Below are 10,000 nucleotides of genomic sequence, written 5' to 3'. Positions count from 1 at the left end.
TGTATCTTACGGGAAGAGGAGCTATGCTCGTGGGGTACCGTTTTTATATATCGCAATGTCTACTTTGCTCTAATTCATGTATATTTTTTGCACGTTATTGTTTATCCAATTTTTTCTGTGTGGAAAACTTTTTTTTAGGACTTTTCTATAATTATCCTTCTTGAGTTTCTTTTCATGTCCCGTTGTATTTCTCTTATCCCAATTTAGTAAATCCTCTCTATCAACGACTTCCGGGCCTTTTATGATTCTCTCGATGGTCAGCAGGTCGCCTCTTCCTCTTGTTTACTCCAATGTCGGTAATTTCAATTTAGCCAGTCTCTCCTCATATGAAATGTTTGAAAGTGTTGGGGCCATTTTCGTGGCTGCTCTCTGGATTCTTTAAATTTACTTATATTTGGTACAGTGTATCATTGTGTTTGTTTGTTTGTTTGTGTGTGTATGTGTGTGCGCGCGCGCGCGCGTGTGTGTGTGTGTGTGTGTGTGTGTGTGTGTGTGTGTGTGTGTGTGTGTGTGTGTGTGTGTGTGTATTTACCTAGTTGTATTTACCTAGTTGTATTTTACGGGAAGGGGAGCTATGCTCGTGGTGTCCCGTTTTTATATCTCATTTTATCTAAACTGTTTTTAAATTCATGTATTGTTTTTGCACACACTACCTTCTCATCTAACTTGTTCCAAATGTCTATTACTCTGTGAGGAAAGCTATTCTTTTTCAGATCTCTTCTATAGCTGTCTTTCTTGATTTTCTTTCCGTGTCCTCTTGCATTTCTTTCATCCAATTTTATTAGATCCTATCAATAATTTCTATGCCTTTCATGATTCTGTAAATAGTTATCAAATCTCCTCTCTCTCTTCTTTGCTCTAGTGTCTGTAGTTCAAGTTTTGATAGTCTCTCTTCATATGATAGTTTTGAGAGTGTTGGTGCCAATTTTGTAATTGCTCTTTGTATTCTTTCAAGTTTTGTTATAAATTTTTTTGTATTTGGTGACCACATCGTTGCTGCATATTCCAATCTTGGTCTTATCAACGTGATTAATATTTTCTTCACCATTTCTTCATCCAGGTATGTAAATGCCACTTTGATTGTTCTTATTAAATTATAAGTTTCTCCAAAAAACTTGTTTATATGTTTCTCAGGTGACATATTATTCATAATAATGACTCCCAGGTCCTTCTCATTTTCTACTATTTTTATTCCTTCTTCTCCCAATTTATATGATCCTTCTATTCTTTTTTTGCTTTTTCCAAATTCCATTATACTACACTTTTTGGTATTGAGCTCCATCTCCCACATCCTACTCCATTCCCATATTTTATTGAGATCACTCTGTAGTGACTCACAATCTTCTTCCGTGTTCACTTTTTTTTTAACAGTTTTGCGTCATCTGCAAAGAAGCTCATGTAACTTTCAATTTCTTTATCCATATCATTAATATATATAGCAAACATTATTGGGGCCAAAACTGTTCCTTGGGGAACACCGCTTATTACTTCATCCCAGTTAGAGTGTTTGTCTCTTATCACTACTCTCATTTTTCTTTCTTGCAAAAAGTCTTCCATCCATTTAAGCAGTTTGCCCTGTATTCCTCCTTCAGTTTCTAATTTCTTTAGTAACTTCTTATGTGGTACTTTGTCAAAAGCTTTTTTTAGGTCTAGAAATGCACAATCAGCCCATCCATCTCTTTCTTGTATTATATCTATTAGCCTTGAATAGAAACATATTAAATTGGTGACGCATGATCGTCCTTGTCTGAATCCAAACTGCCTTGGATTTAGTACGTTGTTTTTTTCTATATACTTTACCCATCTACTTTTGATCATTCTTTCACAAATTTTTGATATTGTACTTGTTAGAGAGACTGGTCTATAGTTTGTAGGGTCCTCTTTATTTCCTCCTTTGTATATAGGTACTATATTTGCTCTTTTCCAATCTTTTGGAACTTTTCCTTCTTTCAAGGAACTGTTTATTATGCTTTGTATTTTGTCTGCCAGTTCATTCCTGCATTCTTTCAAAATCCAGTTTGCTATTTCATCTGGTCCATGCGATTTTCTTACATCAAGATTACTCAAGTGTTTCATTATTTCATTCTTTGTTACTTCTATTTCTTTCATAGGAGGGACTTTTTTCTTCCCATTCGATCTCTCCAGGTTGTATGTTCTCCCTTGCAAACACCGATTTAAAATGCTTGTTCATAATTTCTGTCATTTCTATTTCCTCTGTGTATTCAACTCCTCCTTGTCGTAATTTATCTAATTCTTGTTTGTTTTTCAGTTTGTTGTTTACAAATCTGTAAAATAGTTTTGGTTGATCTTCACATTTTTCTATGACAACTTTTTCATATTTTCTTTTTTCGTCTCTGCACACTTGTACATGTTTATTTCTATAACTAGTATATATTTTCCATTTTCCAGGTCTTTTGTCTTCCATTTGGTCCAAGCTTTATCTCTTTTGTCTTTTAACTCCCTACTTTACATATTCTTTTTCTTGTTTTTGTCTTGGGACATACATTTCCACTCTTTTTTTTTATAAATTGTTGTTAAAATATTCCATTTATCTTCTACTGTTGTATCTTCTTTGTGTATTCTTTCCCAATTTTCATTTTGAAAGAATTCTCTTATTTGATCAAAATTTGTTTTTTCATACATCAATCTTCCTTTTCTATATTGTTCATTTCTTTCCTCATTTAGTTCCAGTTCAATCAATATGTGGTCACTTTTACTTATTGGTGCCTGGTATTCTATCTCTTCCACTATTTCAGGTTCTGATGTGATTATTAGGTCTAGTCTCGATGGTTCTTCTTCATTTCTATACCTAGTGTTCTCTTGAATCTATTGTGTCATTGTGTGGTCAATAATCATCTCAAGTAGAACATTTCCCCATGAGTCTTCTCCGCCATTTACTGTTATCTCTTCCCAGCAGACTTCCTTGCAATTAAAGTCGCCCATCATAACTATTCTTCCTCCATCTTCCATTATCTTGTTTAATGTTATTTTGTCTTCTAACATACTTGTATGTTCACTTTCTTCCCACGAGGCTGTTTTTGGGGGCACGTAGTTTATTACAAAATTTCTGCTCTTCTTATCTCTGTCTTCTACTTCTATCATAATCATCTCTACTCTATTCTTTCCATATGTGACACTCTTCACGTTTATATCCTTCTTAGTCAGGAACATAACTCCATCCCCTTGTTTTATCTCTCTGTTTCTAATCCAATACTTATATGCATTGTGTCCTATGCTGTTGGGTGGTAGTGGATCTTTTAATTTTGTCTCTACAATTCCCATTATGTCCGTTCAGTTCATTCAGTCTTGTTATTAATCCATCTATATTTGTGTAGGACACTCTTAACTTTCTGTTATTTCCATTGTATTTTCTGTTTCTTTTTTCTCTCTGTTATGGTCCATTTCCTCACTTTCATATTCACTACTCTCCAATAGAATTCTTCTTTTTCTGACTCCGTTCTGTTCTCGTTTTTTTTTTTTGTTTTTTTTAGCTTCTTGTCTTTTCATTTTTTCTTCCTCTCTTTCCTCTTTATTCATTCCTCTTTTTATTCATACCTTTTTATATTGTTCACTTTCTGCTAGCTGCCCTGTTTTTGCTAAGATATTTCCTGCTGTTGTTTGTGACCTGAATTTAATCTTAATTGGTCTGGTCTTATCTGTACTATATTTTCCGAGTCTAAACATCTCTTCAATTTGTTTCATGATTTCAGGTTCATCTTCCTGAACTAATTCTAGTAAACTGTTTACTTTTTCTTTTTCCTCTTTAATTCTTGTGGTTCTATTTTGGTTAAATTTCTCTTCCATTCCTAATATAACTATACATTTCTTTTTGTCTGCTAAGTCTCTTACTATATTCTCCTTCTATCTCATCACTTTAATAACTGAGTCTTCAGTTTGTTCTTTCATTTGTTGCTTAATTATGTCAGTAAATGCAACTTTAATGTTTTCTTGGATTTTTTTCCAGCCCTATGCTTCCTTTGCTATGGCCTCTTTATTGTCTTTATCATTCCTCTTTAATTCCTCATTCTCTTCTTTAACTTCTTTTAACTGTCTTTTTAATTCTTCTATTTCTAAATTTAAGTTTTTGTTCGCCTTCTCTAGTTCTTCCAATCTTTCAACACTCTGCGCAATCTTGGCTACGTTACCGAACCTATTTTCCCAATGCTCGGTCATTTTATCAAGCTTTTCCTCTAGTCTTGCTAATCGGGGGAGGTTGGTATCCCTCCACCCTCTTTAAATCCCTGGAAAATATTATCATCACCTTCCACTGTGCTGCTCTTATCTATATTTCTTGTCTTTACATTTTTGTTGATCCCGTCATCACCGAAATCATCGTCATCATCGGTCCGTCTTTTGTTTACAAGACGCCTGGCCTCCTAGACCATGTCCCCCTCTTCCCCATTTCCTTCCATTTCCCTCAATAATCCCTCCCCTTCTCCTTTTTTATCACTTTCCCACTACACCACGAGCTTTCCCATTCCCTATAAATACAATAAGGTACTTCCTTGACGTTGAGATCCACGTAGATTTTCCTTTTTCTTCGGAATATTCCAATTCTCGCCGTCCATCCGACGAAAGTGTGTGTGTGTGTGTGTGTGTGTGTGTGTGAGAGAGAGAGAGAGAGAGAGAGAGAGAGAGAGAGAGAGAGAGAGAGAGAGAGAGAGAGAGAGAGAGAGTGAGAGAGAGAGAGAGAGAGAGAGTGAGTGTGCGAGCGTTTATATTTGTGTGTCTGTCCGGGGGGGGGGGGGTATGTGTTTGTGTGTGCGTGCGTGCGTGCGTGTGTGTGTGTCTGTGTGTGTGTGTGTGTGTGTGTGTGTGTGTGTGTGTGTGTGTGTGTGTGTGTGTGTGTGTGTGTGTGTGTGTGTGTGTGTGTGTGTGTGCGCGTGTGTATGTGTGTGTGTGGAGGGGTGTCTATATGTTTTATGTTTGTGTGTATGTGTGAGTGTGAGTCTGTGTATCTGTGTATCTGTAGGAACATCTGTCTTCATATTAAACGAATGTTCCAAATTCAATACACGTGTGGTTGAAAGTTTGTCGCAGTGATTGCTATTAATTAAATGCACACCTGTATTAAATGAGCTGACACTCAGAGTCGTGTACATAAACTCGCAATCAGTCCTACCAACTGCTTTCAGTCTTTCGGAAACACAAACCTGACCCACGGCTTATCATAGTAAGTCACATATATATTTCGACAATGAGTAACTTACAATTTCTTTTATAAGTTAGTTCCTTCGTAACTATAAGGGTTGTAGGAATAATTTATTCAACACACACACACTTATATATATATATATATATATATATATATATATATATATATATATTAAAGAAAATAGCAATAGATGCATTGATGATCTTCTTGTGTAGAGTTTCAAGACGCCTAACTATAGGCTTGGCTTCAGGAGATAAGTTTGATATCGTTGGTCCAAAGGACATGATTCAAACTTAGAAGGGAGAAGAGTAACGTTTAGTGGAGCTTGACCTTTTGTACACTGTGTACAATTTTCAAAAGCAATGACAAAGGTTAGAAAACATTCTGACCTTTGTCATTGCTTTTGAAAATGTAGACAGTGTACGAAACGTCAAGCTCCACTAAACGTTATTCTTCTCCCATCTGAGTTTGAATCATGTCCTTTGGACCAGCGATAGCAAACTTACCTCCTGAAGCCAAGTCTATAGTTAGACGTCTTGAAACTCTACACAAGAAGATCATCAATGCATCTATTGCTATTTTCTTTAATGAAACCTGTCTACGGGAAAACCTGCTGCCGAAATACACACACACACACACACACACACACACACACACACACACACACACACACACACACACACACACACACACACACATATATATATATATATATATATATATATATATATACATATATATATATATATATGTATATATATATTTTTATACTCAACCGTGAATCGAATGAGACTTTCAAATCTCCCGCCTGCTACTATCGAAGTTTTGAATTCGTCTCATCACCCTCGAGCTATGACCATGAAACAATTAGCCACGCCCCCCTCGACTATATAAAGGAGCCGGCACTCAGCCGACTCTCTCTCTTACCTACCCCCCGCCCCCCTGTGGACTTCACCTCCCTGGTCTCACCCCTTCGCCGCTGTTGATTTTGCACCAAGTATAACGCAAGTATAGTGTAAAGCATTAATTTTGGACATCAGCAATTTTATTTCTTTATTTGCTATATGTAATTTACTAAGAAATGAATCATTATGTTCAGTTTTTCCAAATACTGTGAGTATATGCTTGTAAAGGTAAAAACAGTAAAGCTTTATTTTTTTACTGATTGTAAATATAGATTATCTAAGTTTCGTGCAGACTTCTATCTTACCCATCCATCCTTATAATCTTGCTTACATCCAGTCTTATATAAGCCTTTCATCAAAACGTACCTTAATCTATCTATATTCTCTATACGTTCCACTTTATTGTTACGGGCTTCCTCCCGAATTGGAATTTGACTTACCACTAGACTTGAAATTAGTTACATACTTTCTATCAACTCAGGCTAAACCTAGTAAGCCCATGACAACTGGGATCCTGCCAAGGGATGGTAATTTATATTTACGTGAAACAAATTAGCGACCCGTAGGTAATATCGAAGTCTACTAACCACTTAACGTCAATTATCAGTGACACGTGCGATTGTCACTTTGTTCATTACTCCCTTCCACTCACTGGCACTGAACTATTTATACATGTTCTATTTATGTTTAAAATACCAATATTACATTAGGTTAGATGATAGGATGTAAAGTTATACATGTTTTATTTGTGTTTGAAATACCAATATTACGTTAGGTTAGATAATAGGATGTAAATTTATACATGTTCTATTTGTGTCTAAAATGCCAATATTACGTTAGGTTATATGATAGGATGTAAAACATTAAGGTGTCGATTATTCGAAGTGCGCGAGACCCTGACATTCATATGTCCGACATTTTCAATCAGTTCCAAAGGAGAACCTCTATCAAGTTCGCAGTAACTCGCCCAAATAATTTACCGGTATTCAACTACCAATCCCTCCCGAATTAACTAGCGACCTTCCAAACCACCCACTTGCTTTAGCTTTACGTCGAACCATTTTTATGACCCCGTTATAGTGACCTTTCCCTCAGTATCTGTGCTTAGGAGATTCATACTATCCCCCCACAGCTTCTAAAGTTCACAATACCTGCACTGTAAATCATGTATTGAGTCTAAGATTCAGACCATTAGATAAAGGCGCTCGGTCACTACTCTAGCGTATTAGACCCAGCCGTAGGAGGAAATCGTTTTGGTTTTTATGGGGCCATACGCATGACATACGCTGAAACAAGCTGTGGTACGCTGGAATACTGTTCTAGTACGCAGGGAGTGGTAAGTCGGTGTGGGACGCTTGATGTACGCGGACGGTCCAAATACTAATTTTGGAACATGCACAAAAATGTTCAAGCGTTATGCCGACGTATGGAATTTTACGCTCCTCTATACGTGTCCGCAGATAAGCTGAAACACGCCTATGAGGTAGCGTTGAAGGTACGTTACTCATACGTCATAACATGGGAAAGATTGTGCGTTGCTTTAACTGTAGCAGCCTTACTTGCTGGTTTTAAATTTGCGGGTACTTATTAACAGTTTGAACGGTTCAGTGGGGAAGCAATTTTGGTAAAGCCATCAGTTAGTTTCCTGGCCACTCCGATGATAACACGGACAGGAAAGACCCTCTACACCCCTACCCCCCTCTACTCTTCCTGTAAATAATTGTATAATAAAAACCTGGCCAGCATCATCATTTTAGATGCCTAGAGACAGGTTGCAGGAATTGTCAAAAGGCGTGCCATAGTGGGTCGAAAAGCAACCTACCCAGTATACTGGACTTAAAATCTTACAGTCCTCATAACCATGTGTTCCCATGTAGTAAAAGGTAACCATTCCCTCCTGTGTTGATGCCTTTTAAAGATTTCAAGTCCCATGGAGAAATTTCTACTGATGAGAACAGGCCCAACCATATTTGGTTTGTCCCTATAACAATATTACACAGAACGGGGGAGCAGCTTCAGGTCCATAGTGATGCAAACAGGCTTTGTCTGGAGTTAAATAAGAGAATGAAAAGGAAAAGAAATGTAAACTAATATATCGGTATATTTATCTTCCGACCCAGTTCCATTGATCTAGCGCGGGGAGCTGTTTGGTTAATAATAATGGCCAGTTGTTCCAGAGAAGTTGGCGTCTGGAAAGACGCCTGTCCCCGGGGTTCATCTCATCCTAAGAAATGATCTAGCTGGTTCTATGGTTGTTCCTCCTCCAGATATTACAAAGTTCCCAAGGGCCAAAACCCCTACTGTTGTGGAAGATCACTTTCACCCTGACATATTTCCCTTGTGCACAGTCGCAATGGGTAGAGTTTTGGCCTAGCGTCAAGCAAGGCCTCGGTTCGAGTCCCGGAGCAACTGTCGGAAATTATTTGGGTTAACATACGACGTTATTAACGATTTTCTTCAGATACACACACACACACACACACACACACACACACACACACACACACACACACACACACACACACACACACAAACACGCACAAACCACACACACACACACACACACACACACAAACACGCACAAACCACACACACACACACACACACACACACACACACACAAACACACACACAAACACGCATAAAACAAAACACACACACACACACACACACACACCGCACACACATACGCACACACACACACACAAACACACACACACACACAAACACACACAAATATATATATATATATATTATTAATTTAGATATGTAGTATATATACATACATATATATTAGTATATATTTATAACATAACATAGATATATATATAGGATATATATAATATATATTATTATATATATATATGTGTGTGGTGTAGTGCTGTGTGTGTATTTTGTATACATTTAGGGCGCTGTTTTCTTTTACTAACACACTGATTTCGATATACACACAGTGTCACAGGTTGATTTGTATTTCTGTCTGTATTATGTTCAAGTTGTGCCTCACTAAAGGTCTTAATATTGAGGAGGCCCTTGACGGAATACACGATACTTTCCAATAGTTCTCCATTTTTAATTATGTCGACGTGTTCGACTGCAAAGATTCATTATAGCAAGATTTACCATGAAAAACAGTTGTAAGGCAACACTAATCTACAATACGTTACATGGTCACAGGAATAAAATAGAAGTGCTACACTCTAGGACAAGCGCGATCTTTAAACCTACGATGACCCTGACCCTGGAAGACTTTCTCAGAGCTTGGAGGAGGGGGAAGAGGATGGGGGGGGGAGGTGAGGGAGGGTGGAGAGTAGGAGTCGGAGCAGAGTAATGGTGAGGTGAAGTAGCGTGTCTAGCATACATAGGAGGTTATGTACACATGTTAAGTGGACGTATTAAATAAAGAAATAACAGACAACAAAATTAGCCTGTTAAATTGATCACAGGAGAACAAGTCTCTTATTATTCACAGCCTCTAACATTTTGAGTTCCTTAATGTTATTACACTGGGCTAGTACTTCAGTGTTATGAACAACGGTTGCTCTATCCAACACAGACTTGTGATACTGTTCAAAATAATTTGTAATGGCTCCCTGTTGGAGGTGGAGAGTTAAACGTCTGTTAAGACTGCATGTCATATAACCAACATAGCTACGAGGAAAGAGCTCACAGTATCCAGTAGTGCATTTGAACTGATAGACTACGTTAGTTTTCGACAGCATTCCAGAAGCGCAATCCCAGGGTACAATCGATGGTAAGACTTAAAGAAATTGAAGAGTGTAATTATTTATGCCAGATGGTGAAAGTGACAAAAGATCATGATGATAAAATAAAAAGACGTATTACAATTGGTTGAAAAGTGTTTGGTAAGTGTAATAAAATCCTGAGAGGCTCTCTACCTTTATGTTTGAAACGCAAAGTTTATAATCAATGGATTCTG

General features: G+C 37.4%; 1 protein-coding gene across 10 annotated transcripts in view; it reads right to left on the bottom strand.

Moving 5' to 3' along the window:
* LOC143020615 (filamin-A-like) overlaps positions 1-10,000 on the bottom strand; it is a 379,720-nt gene that overhangs the window by 194,066 nt on the left and 175,654 nt on the right. The window lies entirely within an intron of this gene.

The sequence above is a fragment of the Oratosquilla oratoria genome, chromosome 40 (assembly GCF_046742065.1).
Source record: "Oratosquilla oratoria isolate Oo_2021 chromosome 40, ASM4674206v1, whole genome shotgun sequence".
Classification (NCBI taxonomy): domain Eukaryota; kingdom Metazoa; phylum Arthropoda; class Malacostraca; order Stomatopoda; family Squillidae; genus Oratosquilla; species Oratosquilla oratoria.
This window is presented reverse-complemented; position numbering and strand designations above follow the sequence as displayed.